Raw genomic sequence first — 22,828 nt, 5'->3', positions numbered from 1 at the left:
CCAAAAAGTTGTATTTTGGTTTCATCTGACCACATGACATTCTCCCAATCCTCTGCTGTATCATCCATGTATCCATTTTGGTATAAACTCAACTCGTCGTGTTTGGAGGAAGAAGAATACTGAGTTGCATCCCAAGAACACCACACCTACTGTGAAGCATGGGGGTGGAACATCATGCTTTGGGGCTGTTTTTCTGCTAAGGGGACAGGACGATTGATCCGTGTTAAGGAAAGAATGAATGGGGCCATGTATCATGAGATTTTGAGCCAAAACCTCCTTCCATCAGTGAGAGCTTTGAATGGTTGACCAAATACTTATTTTCCACCATAATTTACAAATATATTTTTTTTAAATTCCTACAATGTGAATTCCTTGATTTTTTTTTCACATTCTGTCTCTGACAGTTGAAGTGTACCTATGATAAAAATTACAGACCGGTACTAACATACACATACTGTACATATACATTCACTGTACAAACATTCATATACACATTCTGTTCATATACAAGTACATATACATACATACATACACTCATGCACATAATCATGTTTCATCAAACATTAATCAACGTTGTTGCCCTAGGGTAAACTGGGTAACACAGGGCATATTGACAAAGCTTAACCTATTGTTACTATAACAATCTACAAGATTAATATAGGTTGCCTCTCTCTCTACCCCTCCATCTTTCGGTATTCATTTTTATTTATTTATTTATTTTTTAAAATTTTAAATATCTTTCTAGTCATTATGTATACGTATTGTTGCATTTGAACAACTGTATTGTTGATAATAGAGGTAAACTATTGGTACTGTTCATAATCAATAGCGCTTTTTCTATTGGTATTTGTATTGCTCCAGTTCTACTGTAAAAATGCTCAATGTCATTTCTATATTATTATTTATTTCACTAACTGCTTATTTGCTATCACTTTTACGATCATATTTGTACATATCGTATGTGCTGGTTTTGTTCCATTGTTGTTGTTTGTGTTGTTATTGTTGTGTTTGCTGTTGTAGTTTTTGTCTCTCTGTCTAATCCCCCTCTTATCCCCACAATTTCCCTCTCTGTCATCCTTTTTTTCCTCTTTCTATCCCCTCCTGCTCCGGCCCGGCTGCACCAAATGATAATATAAATGCATTTAATAAAGTCAAATTCAAATAAGGCAACAAGAGAAGTATCCTACACTTCTCCTTTGTAAAGTAAATCTGAACAGCCAATATGGGCATCTACATCAACTAAATGATTTGCCTGAGAAGCTGGACAGGACAAAAACAAAAACAACAAAAAAAATAAAATTACAGACCTCTGTCATCATTTTAAGTGGGAGAACTTGCACAATCAGTGGCTGACTAAATACTTTTTTGCCCCACTGTATATATACATATATATATATATATATATATATATATATATATATATATATATATATATATATATATATATATATATATATATATATATACATACATATATATATATGTAGGTGTGGGAAAAATCACAAGACTACTTCGTCTCTACAGAACTGTTACATGAGGGGTTCCCTCAATCATCAGGAGATTTGTATATATATATATACACAAGTATATATATATATATATATATATCCATCCATCCATCCATTTTCTACCCCGTATTCCCTTTTGGGGTCGCGGGGGGCGCTGGCGCCTATCTCAGCTACAATCGGGCGGAAGGTGGCATACACCCTGGACAAGTCGCTATCTCATCGCAGATATATATATATATATATATAAATAAATGGGTTGTACTTGTATAGCGCTTTTCTACCTTCAAGGTACTCAAAGCGCTTTGACATTACTTCCACATTTACCCATTCACACACTGACGGAGGGAGCTGCCATGCAAGGCGCCAACCAGCACCCATCAGGAGCAAGGGTGAAGTGTCTTGCTCAGGACACAACGGACGTGACGAGGTTGGTACTAGGTGGGATTTGAACCAGGGACCCTCGGGTTGCGCACGGCCACTCTTCCACTGCGCCACGCCGTCCCTACATATATATACATATATATATATATATATATATATGTATATATATATATATATATGTATATATATATATATATATATATATATATATATTTATTTATTTATATATATATATACAGATATATAGATAGATAGCTGGATAGATAGATATTTTATATACTTTAAAAATGTGTCTATAATTATACAAAAGGCATTTATTAAGAGACAAACTGCATTAATTAAAGATAAATAATCCAGCCACGATTCGGTTTCTCTTTTGGAGCATTAACGTCAACACTAAGTGTATTTGCACACAAAGGGCGGGCTTAAACACCCTTCATCCAATCATATTTGACAAAAAGTGTCACGTGTTTATATCCACCAATGACAAACCCGTGAGAGTCCGTTAGCCGCACCCAATTTGGGATGACGGTGGCAATGGGAGGAGCCTACCGAGGACGATAATTTAGCGCAGGGGCTAAACTCGCCCTGCAATCGCTCGATCCGGTGGATAAAAATAGCGGAAGTCGCCTGCTTGCCGTTATTGACAACGGTTACATTTCATCACCTCGTCGAAGAGAGGGTAAGCGTCGAAGTGACTGGGGATGTTTTTCGCTGTTTTCCCCGCGCAATATGGCTGTGGCTTGTTTTTCTGTGCGCTGTATGTTGTGCTGTGGCGAGCTAACCTTGTTTTGCTCATGTGTCGCCTGTGATCAATGGAGTCTGCAGGGAGGGAGGTGGGTGTGCACCCGTTAGATTGTTTCTCTGCAGCCATGCACTCTTCTTTACTCCAACTACCAACTCTGGTGACTTGAAATGACGAGCAGGAGAACACACCTTGTCAATAGCTGACCCAGGCCTACACAACCTTGTTTTGCATCTCATAGGGTAGTGGTTCTCAACCTTTTTCAGTCATGTACCCCCTGTGAACATTTTTTTTAATTCAAGTACCTCCTAATCAGAGCAAAGCATTTTTGGTTAAAAAAAAAAAAAAGAGATAAAAAAAGTAAAATACAGCACTATGTCATCAGTTTCTGTTTTATTAAATTGTAGAACAGTGCAAAATATTGCACATTTGTAGTGGTCTTTCTTGAACTATTTGGAAAAAAAAGATACAAAAATAACAAAAAACTTGTTGAAAAATAAACAAGTGATTCAATTATAAATAAATATTTCTACACATTGAAGTAATCATCGACTTAAAAGTGCCCTCTTTGGGGATTGTAATAGAGATCCATCTGGATTCATAAACTTAAAGACCTACTGAAATGACATTTTCTTATTCAAACTGGGATAGCAGGTCCATTCTATGTGTCATACTTGATCATTTTGCGATATTGCCATATTTTTGCTGAAAGGATTTAGTAGAGAACATCCACGATAAAGTTCGCAACTGGAGAAAAGCCCTGCCTCTACCGGAAGTCGCAGAAGATGACGACGTCACATGTTGGTGGCTCCTCATATATTCACATTGATTTTAATGGAGCCTCCAACAAAAACAGCTATTTGGACCGAGAAAACGACAATTTCCCCATTAATTTGAGCGAGGATGAAAGATTCGTGTTTGAGGATATTTATACCGACGGATTAGGAAAAAAAAAAAAAAAAGCGATTGCATTGGGAAGGAATCCAATGTTTTTAGACACATATACTAGGTTAATTCTGGGAAATCCCTTATCTTTCTATTGTGTTGCTCGTGTTTTAGTGAGTTAAATAGTACCTGATAGTCGGAAGGGTGTCTCCACAGGTGTCTTGACGTGCAGTGTCTAAGGGGAGTCGACGGCAGCTATGGACGGCACAAGCTCAGCTTTTCTCCGGTAAGAACTGACTTTTTAACCACAATTTTCTCACCGAAACATGCTGGTTGACATTTGGTCGGGATCCATGTTGGCCTTACCGCGCTCTAATCCATAGTAAAGTTTCACCTCCAGGAATTTTAAACAAGGAATCACCATGTGTTTGTGTGGCTAAAGGCTAAAGCTTCCCAACTACATCTTTCTACTGTGACTTCTCCAATATTAATTGAACAAATTGCAAACGATTCAGCAACACAGATGTCCAAAATACTGTGTAATTATGCAATTAAAGCAGACTACTTTTAGCTGTGTGTGTGTGCAGCGCTTATACTTCCTAAAAAACCGTGACGTCTTGCGTACACGTCATCATTACACAACGTTTCTAAGACGAAACTCCCGGGAAATTAAAAATTGTAATTTAGTAAACTAAAAAGGCCGTATTGGCATGTGTTGCAATAGGCCTACTAAAACCCACTACTACTGACCACGCAGTCTGATAGTTTATATATCAATGATGAAATATTAACATTGCAACACATGCCAATACGGCCGTTTTAGTTTACTAAATTGCAATTTTAAATTTCCCGCGGAGTTTCTTGTTGAAAACGTCGCGGAATGATGACGCGTGCGCGTGACGTCACGGACTGTCAGGAAATATTAGCGCAGCACTATTTGCGGCCAAAAGTCATCTCTTTTCATCGCACAATTAAACAGTATTCTGGACATCTGTGTTGCTGAATGTTTTGCAATTTGTTCAATTAATAATGGAGAAGTCAAAGTAGAAAGATGGAGTTGGGAAGCTTTAGCCTTTAGCCACACAAACACACGGGGATTCCTTGTTTAAAATTCCCGGAGGTGAAGCTTTACTATGGATCAGAGCACTCAAGCGAACATGGATCCCGAACACTTGTCAACCGGCAAGTTTCGATGAGAAAATTGTGTTAAAAAGTCGCCTCTTACTGGAGATCTTTGGAGTTTGCGCCGTCCTTGTATCTGCCGTCGACTTCCATCAGACACTGGCCTCAAGACACCCCTGGACACACCCCTCCGACTATCAGGTACTATTTAATCTCACTAAAACACTAGCAACACAATAGAAAGATAAGGGATTTCCCAGAATTATCCTAGTAAATGTGTATAAAAACATCTGAATCCGTCCCAATGCAATCGCCTTTTTTTTTAAAACTTTATTTATTTATTTATTTATTTTTTCTAGTCCTTTGCTATCAATATCATCATCCTTGAATCTTTCTTCCTTGCTCAAATTAATGGGGAAATTGTCGTTTTCTCGGTCGGAATAGCTCTTGCTCCTGGAGGCTCACATTAAAAACAATGTGAGGATGTAAGGAGCCCTCACCCTTGTGACGTCATCGTCTGCGACTTCCGGTAAAGACAAGGCTTTTTTATCAGCACCAAAAGTTGCAAACTTTATCGTCGATGTTCTCTACTAAATCCTTTCAGCAAAAATATGGCAATATCGCGAAATTATCAAGTATGACACATAGAATGGACCTGCTATCCCCGTTTAAATAAGAAAATCTCATTTCAGTAGGCCTTTAATTCTAAACATTTCTTCACAAAAAAAAGAAATCTTTGACATCAATATTTATGGAACATGTCCACAAAAAATCTAACTGTCAACACTGAATATTGCATTGTTGCATTTCTTTTCACAGTTTATGAACTTACATTCATATTTTTTCGAAGAATTATTCAATAAATATATTTATGAAGGATTTTTGAATCGTTGTTATTTTTAGAATATTTTAAAGAAATCTCACGTACCCCTTGGCATACCTTCAAGTACCCCCAGGGGTACGCGTACCCCCATTTGAGAACCACTGTCATAGGGGAGTGTTTATTATTCATGAAGCACTTTTGGCCTAACTCACAGTTATGGAAAGGTCTGATCTATCCATCCATCCATTTTCTACCGCTTGTCCCGTCCGGGCTTGAGCCTATCTCAGCTGCTTTCGGGTGGAAGGCGGAGTACACCCTGGACAAGTCGCCAATCTTTGTGTATTTTGGTTGCTGTTTGGTCTACATCAGTGTTTTTAAACCTTTTAGCTGAGGAAAGGCACATTTTTTTTCATTGAAAAAATTTCAAGGCACACCACCTGCAGAAAACATAATAAAGTGAAACTCAGCAGCCGATATTGTAAATAAAAAGTCATTCTTGCAGTTTTTGGATATGTAGGGAGCCCCTAAAGGGACATGGAGGAAAATAAATGTTTTGAGAGACCTCGCGATACTTTTTGCGTGACCTCCCAATACTTTTTGCGTGTCCTCGCGATACTTTTTGCGAGACATCACGATACTTTTTGCGTGACCTCGCAATACTTTTTGCATGTCCTCGCATAATTTTTGCGAGATCTCGCGATAGGTTTTGCGAGACCTTGCGATAGTTTTTGCGAGACCTCGCGATACTTTTTGCGTGACCTCGCGATACTTTTTGCGTGACCTCGCGATACTTTTTGCGTGACCTCGCGATACTTTTTGCGTGACCTCGCGATACTTTTTGCATGTCCTCGAATACTTTTTGCAAGATCTTGTGATACTTTTTGCGTGTCCTCGCTTACTTTTTAAGAGATCTCGCGATAGTTTTTGCGAGATCTCGCGATACTTTTTGCGTGATGTCGCGATACTTTTTGTGTGACCTTACGATACTTTTTGCGTGACCTCGTACCTTTTGCGTGTCCTTGCATACTATTTGCTAGACCTCGCGATACTTTTTGCGTGACCTCGCGATACTTTTTGCGTGACCTCGCGATACTTTTTGCATGTCCTCGAATACTTTTTGCAAGATCTTGTGATACTTTTTGCGTGTCCTCGCTTACTTTTTAAGAGATCTCACGATAGTTTTTGCGAGATCTCGCGATACTTTTTGCGAGATCTCGCGATACTTTTTGCGAGATCTCGCGATACTTTTTGCGTGATCTCGCGATACTTTTTGCGTGACCTTGCGATACTTTTTGCGTGACCTCGCGATACCTTTTGCGTGTCCTTGCATACTATTTGCGAGACCTCGCAATACTTTTTGCGTGTCCTCGCATACTTTTTGCGTGATCTCGCGATACTTTTTGCGTGATCTCGCGATACTTTTTGCGTGACCTCGCGATACTTTTTGCGAGACATCGCGATACTTTTTGCATGTCCTCGAATACTTTTTGCAAGATCTTGTGATACTTTTTGCGTGTCCTCGCTTACTTTTTGCGTGTCCTCGCTTACTTTTTAAGAGATCTCGCGATAGTTTTTGCGTGTCCTCGCATACTTTTTGCGTGACCTTACGATACTTTTTGCGTGACCTTACGATACTTTTTGCGTGACCTCGCGATACCTTTTGCGTGTCCTTGCATACTATTTGCGAGACCTCGCAATAGTTTTTGCGTGATCTCGCGATACTTTTTGCGTGACCTCGCGATACTTTTTGCGAGACATCGCGATACTTTTTGCGTGACCTCGCGATACTTTTTGCATGTCCTCGAATACTTTTTGCAAGATCTTCTGATACTTTTTGCGTGTCCTCGCTTACTTTTTAAGAGATGTCGCGATAGTTTTTGCGAGATCTTGCGATACTTTTTGCGTGATCTCGCGATACTTTTTGCGTGACCTTGCGATACTTTTTGCGTGACCTCGCGATACCTTTTGCGTGTCGTTGCATACTATTTGCGAGACCTCGCAATAGTTTTTGCGTGTCCTCGCATACTTTTTGCGTGATCTCGCGATACTTTTTGCGTGACCTCGCGATACTTTTTGCGTGATCTCGCGATACTTTTTGCGTGATCTCGCGATACTTTTTGCGTGATCTCGCGATACTTTTTGCGAGATCTCGCGATACTTTTTGCGAGATCTCGCGATACTTTTTGCGAGATCTCGCGATACTTTTTGCGAGATCTCGCGATACTTTTTGCGAGATCTCGCGATACTTTTTGCGAGATCTCGCGATTCTTTGTGCTACGTCTGGCGATCCTTTATGTGACGTCTGGCGATCCTTTTTGCGACGTCTCGCTCAATCCTTTTTTGCGACGTCTCGCTCAATCCTTTTTTGCGACGTCTCGCTCAATACTTTTTGCGACGTCTCGCTCAATACTTTTTGCGACGTCTCGCTCAATACTTTTTGCGACGTCTCGCTCAATACTTTTTGCGACGTCTCGCTCAATCCTTTTTTGCGACGTCTCGTTCAATACTTTTTGCGACGTCTCGCTCAATACTTTTTGCGACATCTCGCTCATTACTCTTTGCGACGTCTCGCTCATTACTCTTTGCGACATCTCGCTCAATACTTTCTTCGAGATCTCGCAATACTTTCTGCGACATCTCGCAAAAGGTTTTTTTTCCCTACGTCAGTGAACAGTAAGTGAAACAAGACAAAGCGATGGAGGCGCCTACCCTTTATCCGTGGGAGAAGTTTATTGATTTCTATTTTAATATTGGCCTAACATATAAATACATCAAATCGTATTATGGTCCCATAACAGAGCACAGATGATGGGTAGGCTCCTGCATGCTCCCGCACCTCCATCGCTGTGTCTGTTTAATTTTCGGTTCACCAGCCCTGTGTCTGTTTTACTTCCGGTTCCCTGACATACACGTAGGAAAAAAACTTTTTGCGAGATCTCGCAAATCATCCATGTCCCTTTTAACCGTAGATATGAATTGAAACCATAACCAACCACGCATCACTAAAGCTCTTGTCACGACCTGTCATATCACGCCGTGACTTATTTAGAGTTTTTTGATGTTGTCTTGCACTCCTATTTTGTTGTTGATTGTCGTGTCATGTATGGATGTACTTTGTGGACGCCGTCCTCTCCACATGCTGTAAGTCTTTGCTGTTGTCCAGCCTTCTGTTTGTGTTTACTTTGGAGCCAGTTCAGTTTTAGTTTAGTTCGGCATTTAGTTCAATGTCTTTTGTTTATTTTTGGTTTAAGCTTTAGATACCTTTTTTACTTGCACGCTGCCTCCCGCTGTCGTCTGCATACTGTGATCACCATAAACCATGTTCCGACATCTACACAGCAAAAAGCTACCAGCTGCCACCTGCTGATACGGAATAGTATTACATGGTTACTCTGCTGAGCTCTAGACAGTACAGACACTCAATAACGGTACATTATTTGCGAATTAAAATTACTGGTTTGGCCAAAAATATTTTTAACCCTATTGGGTGAAATTACATAATCTCCCATGGCCCACCAGACAATATCTTACGGAAATTAATGTGCCGTGGCACAGTGGTTGAAAAACACTGGTCTACATCACCGTTCTTAAGTAGGAGCTTTATTTAGGTATTAACCCTAAGAAAATAATCTAATACGATAATAATCATTTTAAATAGTTAATACCATCATAACCAAAGTCATTAATGCATCACTATTTGGCAAGTTATAGTTTGGCAAGTTTGTAGTTGTTTTTCTACTATTTTAAATGGATAATCGGACGACTTGCAGCTGTTCTTTGAAACATAAATTTACACGTCTATGATTAGAATGAGATGTGTTATTGTTGCAAACAAAACACGTACTGTATTTCATGTACTCTACTGCGGAAAGTACTAGGCGATAATGAGAGGCCAAACGTTTTTTGCAATATTGCCTACCATACATACGTATATACATACATACATGCATACATGGGTACTTATGCACATACAGTCGCGATCAAAACAAAACTTAATGTCATGGCTGTCTTTGAGTTTTCAATACTTTGAACACATCTGATTTTTTTTGTGATAGACTGATTGGAGCACATACTTGTTAGTCACAAAAAACATTCATGAAGTTTGGTTCTTTTATGTATTTATTATGGGTCTACTGAAAATGTGAGCAAATCTGCTGTGTCAAAAGTATACATACAGCAATGTTAATAGTTGTTACATGTCTCTTGGCAAGTTTCACTGCAATAAGGTGCTTTTGGTAGCCATCCACAAGCTTCTGGCAAGCTTCTGGTTGAATTTTTTACCACTCCTCTTGACAAAATTGGTGGACCTGTCTCCATCTAAACACAGCAGTGCACTCTTAAACGCACAGCGGGAAGCGAGGGAAAGTTATGTTAAACCAAGCGCTTGGCTCCGTTTACTTTGGGGGGAAATCTCCGCGGCAAAGTCTGTGTCTTTAGTCCGCCATGATTATGAAGCAAAAACGACGCAAGTGCGCATGGCCCTGACTTTGTGTTGCTGAAATGAAATAATAATTTAAGGGTTTTTGGTAATTAAAAAAGTAGACGGTATTACTAACCGTATGGTATTTTGGTGGGTCAAGCGGTAGAAAATGGATGGATGGATGGATGGATGGATGGATGGATTAGGGTTTCGTGAGATGGATGGGGCGGTATAGCTCGGTTGGTAGAGTGGCCGTGCCAGCAACTTGAGGGTTGCAGGTTCCATCTCCGCTTCCACCATTCTAGTTACTGCCGTTGTGTCCTTGGACAAGACACTTTACCCACGTGCTCCCAGTGCCACCCACACTGGTTTAAATGTAACTTAGATATTGGGTTTCACTATGTAAAGCGCTTTGAGTCACTAGAGAAAAGCGCTATATAAATATAATTCACTTCACTTCACAGATGATACAAGATATAAATGATGTAAGTTTGGCCGGCGATAGTTTTTATTACTAACTTTATATTGTGATAATGCATGTTGATTAGGGCTGGGCAATATATCGATGTACTCAATATATCGCTTGTTTGTCTCTGTGCGATTTAGAAAATGACTATATCGTGATATTCGAGTATACGTTCTTACACAGTTGCTTTTAATTGCTGGCATTACACTGCATGCGTTTCCCACTCTTTCTTGTCTCTTTCTCACAGACACGCGCACTTTCTTCCACACGTCACATACTGTCACGTGATACGTCACGTATGTATACGCCTTCGCGGAGCAGAGTGGTAGCAGCATGGTTAATGTTAGCTGTGATGCTAGTGGTAATACGAGAGAAAGAAGGTGCGAATCTGGTAACAAATGAAGGAAGAATTCATTCCCAAGACAAACAGCAGGGGGTCCATCGTCTGGCGGTGGTTTGGCTTCGAATGGGAATATGTCGAACAGACAACGGTAATTTGCCAAGTGTGGGGCAAAAGCGTTGCGACCAAAAGTAGCATTACTGCTAATATGTAGCATCATTAAAAAAGTCACCTGCTAGAGAATGAAGAGTGATTACTCCGCATGTCAACATCTCCATTCGGTCCCACACGCCCACATCATTAAAATGCCGAGGCAAATCTTTCCAGATCAACACCGTATGAAAAAAATAGTCAGCAACAAAAGGAGATAATGTCCGCAATAACCTACCACATAGCGAAAGACGAACACTATTTGATTTCCTATTATGCAGCTCATTTTAATTTGACAGTTATTATAATATCTTGTGTGACATCATGCACAAAAGTGTACTTTGTTTTAAACTTTTGTAGTGGCATTCTGTACGAAAAGTGCACTTTAATTTAGTGTTTTGATATGTCATCTTAGTGACATCATGCACAAAAGTGCACTTATAGCTTGTTTTATAATGTCTCTGACAATCTTGCACTTTCTGTTTTGAACTGACATGAATGTTTGTGCCACTGATTAACAACTCTTTAATAAATACAGTTTTGGTCAATTGACTTAGTTGTGATTTCCCTCTCTGCATGAAAGTTTAAAATGAGTATATATTAATGCAGTATGAACAAGAATGTTTTAATGTAGACACGTAGAATCATCATTTTGCTGTGATTATATGCATCAAGTGTTCATTCAAGGCTAAGGCAAAATATTACGATATATATCGTGTATCGCTATATGGCCTAAAAATATGGAGATATTTAAAAAAGACCATATCGCCCAGCCCTAATGTTGATGAGACATTCTAGCTACTTCCTGCAAATTTGACAGCGACAAGCTATGTCGCATTCTAGCTACAGTAGGAAGGGGATTCATATGGTGCCCTTTGTCGCGGTTTACCTGACTCATGAAACGTGAAAAATTGTCAGGATGCACTATCCACTTTAGCTGCCTGATAGCAGTAGAGTGTTGTATATCTTAATGTGTTTTGTGGCAATTTCGATTTTGATCAGTGTCAGTTGCATTGCAAAATGAAAGGCCTCACACTCGCACTGGACTGAGGCATTTTTGGTTCCGCGTTGCCACCACCACCACCACCACCATCATTACACACATCACTTGAGCAGAGACGTTTGTTTTTACTCCCACTCTCCACACCCTTGACTGCAGTGCAGCGGAAAATGTGTCCCTCATTTCTAGTCATGTCTCTCTATTTCACTATTTCCTTCCTTCCTGAATGTGGTCACTCCACATGCTTTGTTTTTAAATTTTAATGCACCATGCAGAGGTACAAATGCACAGTGTAAACCTTTTGTGGAGCCTCTTTCACATAGGAATTAAATTTATTTATTGTACAGGTAATGTTTTAAGCAATAAGCAATAATGTTATAGTCAGTTGTATAGCTGTTAAAATAATGAAACCACTGGACAGTATAATAGAGCCTGTAAATCAATTAATGGAACAATAAATATATGTGAACTCGATACCTTTGCCCACTGTGATAAATTGCCATGTCCTACTGTGACTGTGTTTGTTTCCTTTGTCTCTCGCTTGATGGCAAGGTGCAAGAGGGTTCGCTCTGCATCACTCTCAGCACCGGAGTTTAAAGGCCTACTGAAATGAGATTTTCTTATTTAAACGAGGATAGCAGGTCCCTTCTATGTGTCATACTTGATCATTTCGCGATATTGCCATATTTTTGCTGAAAGGATTTAGTAGAGAACATCGATGATAAAGTTTGCAATTTTTGGTCGCTAATAAAAAAGCCTTGCCTTTACCGGAAGTAGCAGACGATGTGCGCGTGACGTCACCGGTGTGAGGGCTCCTCACATCCTCACATTGTTTAGAATCATAGCCACCAGCAGCTAAAGCGATTCGGACCGAGACAGCAACAATTTTCCCATTAATTTGAGCGAGGATGAAAGATTTGTGGATGAGGATATTGAGAGTTAAAGAACTAGGAAAAAAATAAAAATAAAGGACTAAGAAAAAAAGGCAAGGATAGTGGGAGCGATTCAGATGTTATTAGACACATTTACTAGGATAATTCTGGAAAATCCCTTATCTGCTTATTGTGTTACCAGTGTTTTAGTGAGATTAAATAGTACCTGATACTTATTAGCACAATTTTTTCACCGAAACCTGCCGGTCGACATGGGGTCGGGAACCATGTTCTCTTGACAGCTCTGTTCCATAGTAAAGCTTCACCTGCGGGAATTTTAAACACGGAAACTCCGGCTGTGTTTGTGTGGCTAAAGGCAGCCACTACAAACCGCGTCCCACCACCATCTTTCTACTTTGACGTCTCTATTGTTAATTGAACAAATTGCAAAAGATTCAGCAACACAAATGTCCAGAATACTGTGTAATTATGCGATTAAAGCAGACTACTTATAGCTTGGATTGGGCTGGAAAATAATGTCCGCCACAACCCGAGACGTCAAACACACGTCATCATTCCGCAACGTTTTCAACAGGAAACTTCGCGGGAAATTTAAAATTGCAATTTAGTGAACTAAAAAGGCCGTATTGGCATGTGTTGCAATGTTAATATTTCATCATTGATATATAAACTATCAGACTGCGTGGTCGGTACTAATGGGTTTCAGTAGGCCTTTAAATTATCATTTGGTGCAGCCAAATGATAAAATGATTATCATTTATTAAAGTTATTTCACTATCACGCCATGCTTGATGGAAAACCTCAAGTTTGGTCGCGCGCCGTTTGCGTTACAGCTTTCTACCTGATAGTTTAAACCGGTAGTCAGCAAGCCTGGAGCCTTTTCGAAAAAGATCGGGGAAAATAATTTTTTGGTTTTAGTATGTTATTTGTTTGAGGACCAACATGACACAAACCCTCTCAATTGTTAGAAAGCCTACTGTTTAATATGTTTGTGTGTATGCTTCACTGATGAGAGTATTTGGTGACCATCGTTTTGTCCTACTAATTTCAGCGGTTCCTGAACTCACCGTAGTGTGGACTGTGATGCAAAAGTTTTTTTTTTATAAAATCTTCCACTCTTTCTTTCTCTCATTTTGTCCACCAAAAGTTGTATGCTGTGTGTGAATGCACAAAGGTGAGCTTTGTTGATGTTGTTGACTTATTGGAGTGCAAATCAGGCATATTTGGTCAGTGCATGACTATAAGCTAATCAATGCTATTATGCTATTTAGGCTAGCTCTGTACATATTGCATCATTATGCCTCGTTTGTAGGTATATTTGAGTTCATTTAATTTATTTTACTTTTATCCTTTGTTTTGCATGTCTCATGACACTTTACATGTACAGTATGTAACATTGACTGCATTTCAGATTGTGTGCCGTGTTGTTCCAGACCACAGCAAACCTTTCCTTGCTTTCCAAAAATTTTAATAAATCTATTAAAAGAAGACAGCCTGCAGTTTTTTTTACTTCGACACACATTTATACTTTTGGCCATTAAAAAACAGTTATTTCCAGGAGTTATCTCACTTTCTGAGTAGCCTCTGATTTACTAATGGTTTCTAATATAAAAATAAAAAATATAAGACTTCAATATTTCTGTCAATGAAGATTTGCTTCAGCCTGCGACACATAGTCATTTTGATAGTAGGCTATTATAGCCAATATAGACACTTACGCGGTGATGTGTTTGCTTCATTATAAGACTTATATACGGCTTTTCATTTTTTGCCGCTGTTTTTTGTGTTTTTGGTCCAATATGTGTCTTAATCTTTTGGGTTGCCGACCTCTGGTTTAATCGCTCTGGTTTCTTCCATGTACCGGGGGCACCCCTTTTTTTTTTAGCTTTAGCTGTGCTATGCTATCAATGGCATTGTGCAGGGCATCGTTAAAGTTATCGATAGAGCCCACATAATTTGGGAATGGTGCCATTACCAAAAATAGTAGGCCAGCGATAGTCGTAGTTGTGAAAGCTTTCATGTTGCAGCCGCAAAAGCAATTATTATTATTAGTATTTACTATGCTCATACCCATAACTTCACCGCAGATGGTCAGATCACCTCCAAAACTGGTATGGCAATAAGTATCTCGGCTTGAATCCAACTTCAGTGTTCCTGTTGGTGATTCTCTGAAAATTTAAATGCTCCTCATAGGGAATTTACATAATTGTACCCAACCTTGAGACAGTTGTATTAGGCCATACGAAATTATGAAGTTGTTCAGCCTACGCCAGGGGTCGGCAACCTTTGCCACTCAAAGAGCCATTTTGACCCGTTTCACAAAATAAATAAAACATTGGGAGCCACAAAACTCTTTTGAAATTTTAAATGAAATAACACTGCATACAAAGTTTTTTTTTTGCTTTGTGCTATGTATAAACCAGGGGTCTCAGACAAGCGGCCCACACCTTGATATGTTGTCAAGCGGCATCCCTTCCAATATTTCCGGGAGACTCTCAAATCTCAGAGCAACTATTTCCCCGAATGTCTGTTGATTCTCATAAAACCAAACAATAATAAGAGCGTACTATGATGGCGCTGCATTTAGCCCCCTCTACAGCCTGAAAAAATAGCTTGCCAGCCCAGTCACACGTTGTATGTGGCTTACCCCCTTCCCCTCCGTGCGTCGGTTGAGGTGGGCGGAATTGGGGGGTCGGGGTTTGGTGGTAGCTGGGGTGTATAATGTAACCCAGAAGAGTTAGGGATGTATGGGATTCTGCGTATTTGTTCCGTTGTGTTTATGTTGTGTTACGGTGCGGATGTTCTCCCGAAATTTGTTTGTCATTCTTATTTGGTGTGGGTTCGCAGTGTGGCGCATATTAGTAAGAGTGTTAAAGTTGTTTATATCACAAGTCTCAGTGTAACCTGTATGGCTGTTGACCAAGTATGCATTGCAGTCACTAACGTGGGTTAACAGCGGCCGCATGTTACACGCATATTATAAGGTGCAAAAGCGGACTTGACGACAAGTTCTACTGGACGTTAAAGGCATTTCCATCACGGCACATCCAAAATATTGATGTACTTTTTGAAAATCGGAGAGTAATTGCCCTGGGAGAGGCACTGAAATCCGTAAATCCCCCGGAAAAATCGGGGGTGTTGGCAAACATGCAGCTGAGCCACATCAGAGTAATCAAAGAGCTGCATGCGGCCCCGGAGCTGCGTGTTGCCGACCCCTGGCCTACGCCACATGATGTGGGTGGATCTTTTGAGGATTTGTTTAATAAGTAATTTCCCCATAGTCAGAGCTTGCTTGATCAAACTTGTTGTGTATGATGAATGTCCCACCCTGAATGGATATAGACCTACCTTAGTCATAGCACCCTCTAATAATCTCACAAAATTACAGATGTCCTATATGAACCCTCAAAATCTAATGAAGTATGTTAGACAAATTAATTTTCTTTATCAATGCGTGTCTGCATTGAGGATCAAATTGGCATAAATCCGCTGTAGATCGTATCTTTTGGAAGTTGTAGGTGTGTTCTAACCCGATACCAGCCGTGTGAACACTATTCTTTCAGGGGTGCCCCCTACTTACAGAAATGTTCAAGTGCCTGAACAACAGATTTATGTCTCTTCTCTCCCATTTTAGTTTTCCTGCTGTAGCCACCTGTTGCAAACAACCCGTCTTCTATGTTTAGGATCAAACCGGTGTTAAATGCCTGTACCGTGCACACATGCAAGTTTACTCTTGTGAATGTCAAAAACACGAGTCACCTTTATTATGTTTTTGTCCTCCAGGCTGGTTAATTTTCCATAAATGTTTTAATTTTGATAGTCCTTGCAGCTTAGACTGTGGTTTTAGTTCCATTTATTTAACTAGTACCGTATTTTCCGGACTATAAGTCGCAGTTTTTTTCATAGTTTGGCCGGGGGTGCGACATATACTCCGGAGCGACTTATGTGTGAAATTATTAACACATTAACGTAAAATATCAAATAATATTATTTATCTAATTCGCGGAAGAGACGAAGAAAATGTCAGCTATCGTCACACACACGTCAGCAATCGTCACATACACGTCAACAAATTAGAAATCGGCGGGGGAGGGTCATGGAATGCTAACTGCTATATGCTATTAAAATTGATCATTTCATCGTTGGCGGTAACTTATAAAAACTGAGAAGGGCTGAACAAAAATTGGACCGAAAAGGAAATCATGTACTGCAGATTACAAGCTGGACGTAGTGAAATATGCAGCAGAAAACGACAAGAGGAAGCGGCGCGTTGGAAGAGTTGTTTAGAAGCGACATCGAGGAAGAAGATTTCATGGGATTTATGGATTAGGAGTGAATGATTGTTTGGTAAACGTATAGCAAGCTCTATATGTTATAGTTATTTGAATGACTCTTACCATAATATGTTAGGTTAACATACCAGGCACCTTCTCAGTTGGTTATTTATGCGTCATATAACGTACACTTATTCAGCCTGTTGTTCACTATTCTTTATTTATTATAAATTGCCTTTCAAATGTCTATTGTTGGTGTTGGATTTTATCAAATAAATTTCCCCCAAAAATGCGACTCCAGTGCGACGTGTATATGTTTTTTTCCTTCTTTATTATGCATTTTCGGCCAGTGGGACCTATACTCCGGAGCGATTTATAATCCGAAAGATACGGTACTAAAGTAGGACTAAAGTGTATTAAGTAGGTATAGAACAGTTTATGAAAACATGCATCATGTGTTGCTCTGATAATGTTTTTTCTTTATGTTACTAGTTAAGATTTTAATCATACGTGAGCGTCATTCAAGAGGCGAAGTAGGGCCAAATGATTTCCCCGTTATTCGCGATGACAGAATTTTGGAATTGGCCCATACAAACTGTATTTACTGTTTTACGCAGAATATCGCGAATGTGACCAAAATGCTCTCATCGTGAGTAGAGGGAACGTGTCTGGGACCATTCATTGTCAGTATATTTCTATATTGATGCCTAGTAAATAAACAGAGGTGTTGGCTCCTATGTCTTTAAAGGCCTACTGAAATGAGATTTTCTTATTTAAACGGGGATAGCAGGTCCATTCTATGTGTCATACTTGATCATTTCGCGATATTGCCATATTTTTGCTGAAAGGATTTAGTAGAGAACATCGACGATAAAGATCGCAACTTTTGGTCGCTAACAAAAAAAGCCTTGCCTGTACCGGAAGTAGCAGACGATGTGCGCGTGACGTCACCGGTTTGAGGGCTCCTCACATCCTCACAGTGTTTACAATCATAGCCAGCACCAGCTAGAGCGATTCAGACAGAGAAAGCGACAATTTCCACATTAATTTGAGCGAGGATGAAAGATTTGTGGATGAGGATATTGAGAGTGAAGGACTAGGAAAAAAAAAAAAAGGCGAGGACAGTGAGAGCGATTCAGATGTTATCAGACACATTTACTAGGATAATTGTCGAAAATCCTTTATCTGCTCATTGTGTTACTAGTGTTTTAGTGAGATTATATGGTTCCTGAAAGTCGGAGGGGTGTGGCCACGGGTGTGGCGACCGCCAGTATCTCCGATGAGAGGAGGTAATAGTTTGCAGCAGCTGCAGGAGGACGCAAGCTCCGCTCATAACTACGGTAAGAGCCGACTTATTACCACAATTTTCTCACCAAAACCTGCTGGTTGACATGTGGTCAGGAACTTTGTTCGCTTGACCGCTGTGTTCTATAGTTAAGCTTCACCTTCGGGAATTTTAAACAAGGAAACATCGGCTGTGTTTGTGTGGCTAAAGGCAGCTGCAATACATCGCTTCCCACCTCCATTTTTCTACTTTGATGTCTCCATTGTTAATTGAACAAATTGCAAACGATTCAGCAACACAGATGTCCCGAATACTGTGTAATTATGCGATTGAAGCAGACTACTTATAGTTTGGATCGGGGTGGAAAAAAATGTCCGCCACAACCCGAGACGTCAAACGCACGCGTCGTCATTTCGCGACGTTTTCAACAGGAAACATCAAGACTCAACAAAACCTCCGGAGCTTCTGTTTTTTCATGTTAACTATCTGTCTAACTGCACACGCTGGGAAAGAGAACCGAGGGCAGAATATTGAATTTGTTGACAGTGCAGTGTGAAAGCCAATGTGTTTACTTTGCAATTAATTACATACAGTCTTAAAGGAATATCACCTGCGGAGGCACTTTCTGATTAAAGATCCAAATTTCAATGTCCGGCCCCTGAGCCCTTGGGCCCATTAAAGGGGAATATTATCACAATTTCAAAAGGATTAAAAACAATAAAAATCAGTTCCCAGTGGCTTGTTCAAAATTTTACCGGTCCCGGAATATCCCTGAATAAAGCTTTAAAGTGCCTTATTTTCGCTATCTTCGAAACCACTATCCATTTCCCTGTGACGTCATACAGGGCTGCCAATACAAACAACATGGCGGTTACCACAGCAAGATATAGCGACATTAGCTCGGATTCAGACTCGGATTTCAGCGGTTTAAGCGATTCAACAGATTATGCATGTATTGAAACAGATGGTCGGAGTATGGAGGCAGATAGCGAAAACGAAATTGAAGAAGAAATTGAAGCTATTGAGCGAATAGCTATTGATGCTATTCGGCCATTGCGTGGGTGTACCTAATGAAGTGGCCCATAGCATGGCTGCCTTATTAGCATCACCGGTAAAATGTGCAGACCGAACGATCAGGACTTTCGCATCTTGTGACACTGGAGCAACTTAAATCCGTCGATTGGTAAGTGTTTGTTTCGCATTAAATGTGGGTATTTAGTTTCAAATGTACATACAGCTAGCGTAGATAGCATATTAGCATCGATTAGCTGGCAGTCATGCCGTGACCAAATATGTCTGATTAGCACATAAGTCAAAAAGTGATTTTGTTGACTTAATCGTTGCAAATGCATCTGCAGGTTATCCATACATCTCTGTGCCATGTCTGTCTTAGCATCGCCGGTCAAATGTGAAGACACTCTGGTACATTCAATGGGGGTCTGGCGGAAGATTTCTTGCCAGTGGTGCAACTTGAATCCCTCCCTGTTAGTGTTGTTACACACTCCGACAACACACCGACGAGGCATGATGTCTCCAAGGTTCCAAAAAATAGTCGAAAAAACGGAAAATAACAGAGCTGAGACCCGGTGTTTGTAATGTGAAAATGAATATGGCGGGTGTGTTACCTCGGTGACGTCACGTTCTGACGTCATCGCTAAAAGACCGATAAACAGAAAGGCGTTTAATTTGCCAAAATTCACCCATTTAGAGTTCGGAAATCGGTTAAAAAATACATGGTCTTTGTTCTGCAACATCAAGGTACTGTATATATTGATGCTTGCATAGGTTTGGTGATAATGTTCCCCTTTAAACTGTGGTCCTCATCAATGTGTTGTTTTATTTAAAATTTTCGATATTTATGGGAATCCTAAAAACATGAAAAACATGTACCATCAAGTAAGAAAAGTATTTTTTGCATTGGGGCAGCATAGCTCGGTTGGTAGAGTGGCCGTGCCTGCAACTTGAGGGTTCCAGATTTGATTTCTGCTTTCGCTATCCTAGTCACTGCCGCTGTGTCCTTGGGCAAGACACTTTACCCACATGCTGGCAGTGCCCCCCACACTGGTTTAAATGTAACTTAGATATTGGGTTTCACTATGTAAAAAGTGCTTTGAGTCACTTGAGAAATGCGCTATATAAATATAATTCACTTCACTTCATTAAAACACTACTGCTAAGTAAAAACACTGCAAGATTGTTCCATTAATCCTTGTTGTTTAACACACAGATGCCCCACAAAAGTTCCTGCAACTCCAAAGTGCCTATTGTTCTTTCTCCCAGTTGTCAAGTATCTTGTAGTAGAAATACAGAGGAAGTGAACAAGTTGTCCTTGCATGCTATAATGTCCACTAAAATTTCGAATGCAAAGTTTTATAGACTCCGAAACGTTGTTTGATTAATCAGCGTTTGACACCATTACCCGCCCCCCCGCCTGGAGAACTTTCTACTTGGGACCAAATTAGTTCCTTGTGTTTGACCCTTGTTCAAACCCTGGCCGAGTCATACCAAAGACTATACAAATGGGAGCCATTGCCTCTTTGCTTGGCACTTAGCATCAAGAGTTGTAATTGGGGGTTAAATCACCAAATGATTCTCGAGTGCTGCCACCGCTGCTGCTCACTGCTCCCTTCACCTCCCAGGGGGTGAAAATGGGGATGGGTCAAATGCAGAGGGTAGTTTCACCACAACTAGTATGTGTGTGACTTTCGTTGGGTCTTTAACTTTAACTTTATTTATAGTACAGTTACATTTTGTTTACACTAATTCAAAGGTCAGAGCATGAAGAGCTATTTTATATTTTTATTTTATGATATAGTTTTTTTTTAATGGGCAATTTTTTTTAACAACCACAACTGATACAGGGTGATGGCGGATTGTTGGGACATGTTATTCTGGGTTTTTAAAAATAACAACAATGTACACCTAACATGTCACAAATCCGAACTGTGGACCTTGTGACCAGTTCCTTTCCTACTATTTATTATGTTTTCCTCTCAAAAATGCTTGTTTAAGTATAGTAAAACTAACAAAGTGTATAGTACTCTAACGTCTGTGCCAAAAGCTGACGAGATTGCTACGTGATCTTAGGCCACAGCTGCTCTTACATAACCGTAATCTTCACAAGACTGTCCTGTGTTTCCGTGGCAACGTGTTTGGTCTCCATAGCAATAGCACAGGACGGGAGGTCCGCCAAAACCTCACTGCGCCCACGTTTTTTCAGGCAGGATGGGAACTAGAGAGAGTGTTCTGGCAGTGATGCCGGGGGCGCCCGTTGTTTTGAGATGACATATTCTGACTCGTGGGAGGCAGAATGAGAAAGAGAACGTCTTTCATCTCTGGACACCATTGCTATTATCTCTGCACACTATTCATGAATTTTGACATAAATGGGTGCAAAAGTTGTTCAGTAAAGTCAACTATAAGTATAAGAAACATTGCATATGCGGAATTTCTTGCTACTTATTTGCTCTTTGGGACACATTCCTTATAATTGTCGAAACACATTTTTGCTTTGAAAATAATGTTAATTAGTAATACGCTTTTAAACTGTTGCCATTATAGCATTAAGTGTACCGGAAATATTTTAAGAAATATTTAGCCCTATTAACTGCCATAAAGGTATAATGGGATTGTTTATCATCACTTTCAGACTCTCTTTCAATTCGAATTTTCCCTCCCCACAGTCATGTATAAAGAGAGTATGGCCTTGTGCAGCTGTGTCCAGATGCACGCAATTGCTGTCGTTTTGGCGTTATGTATGTATGTATGTATGTATGTGTGTGTGTGTAAATATGTATATAAATATGTGTGTGTATGTATGTATGTATGTATGTATGTATATATATATAATATGTATGTATGTACATGTGTATATATATGCATACATGTGTATATGTGTACATGTATATATATGTATATGTGTGTGTACCCATGTGTGTGTGTATATATATATATATATATATATATATATATATATATATATATATATATATATATATATGTATATATATATATATATATATATATATATATATATATATGTATATATATATATATATATATATATATATATGTATGTACACATATTTATATATGCCAACGCTATGGATGTTCTTATACTTACTAATGGTACAACATTTCCTAAAAAAAAAATAATGTTAAAAAAGCAACTTGAAGCCTTGTCCAGCTGTTAACTGACAAAGTATTCCTGTTAGGGTTGGGCGATATGGCCTTTTTTTTAATATCTCGATATTTTTAGGCCATGTCACGATACACGATATATATCTCAATATTTTGCTTTAGTCTTGAATGAACACTTGATACATATAATCACAGTAGTATGATGATTCTATGTGTCTACATTAAAACATTCTTGTTCATACTGCATTAATATATGCTCATTTTAATCTTTCATGCAGAGAGGGAAATCACAACTAAGTCAATTGACCAAAACAGTTATTAAGCAGTGGCACAAACATTCATGTAATTTTCACAACAGAAAGTGCAAGATTGTCAGAGACATTTTAAAACAAGCTA

At 39.5% G+C, this 22,828-nt stretch overlaps 1 protein-coding gene across 18 annotated transcripts in view; it reads left to right on the top strand.

Annotated features, from left to right (window-relative positions):
- The first annotated feature begins 2,414 nt into the window (after positions 1 to 2,414).
- Positions 2,415 to 22,828, top strand: part of add1 (adducin 1 (alpha)) — a 71,627-nt gene continuing 51,213 nt past the window's right edge. For all 18 annotated transcript variants that reach the window (XR_009802406.1, XR_009802408.1, XR_009802407.1 and 15 more), the window contains exon 1: positions 2,415 to 2,571. The gene's annotated coding sequence lies outside the window, so the exon portion shown is untranslated. The remainder of the gene's footprint in view (positions 2,572 to 22,828) is intronic.

This window comes from Nerophis ophidion, linkage group LG17, assembly GCF_033978795.1.
Source record: "Nerophis ophidion isolate RoL-2023_Sa linkage group LG17, RoL_Noph_v1.0, whole genome shotgun sequence".
Lineage (NCBI taxonomy): Eukaryota > Metazoa > Chordata > Actinopteri > Syngnathiformes > Syngnathidae > Nerophis > Nerophis ophidion.
The sequence above is the reverse complement of the archived record's forward strand: the minus strand, read 5'-3'. Positions and strand labels throughout refer to the sequence as shown.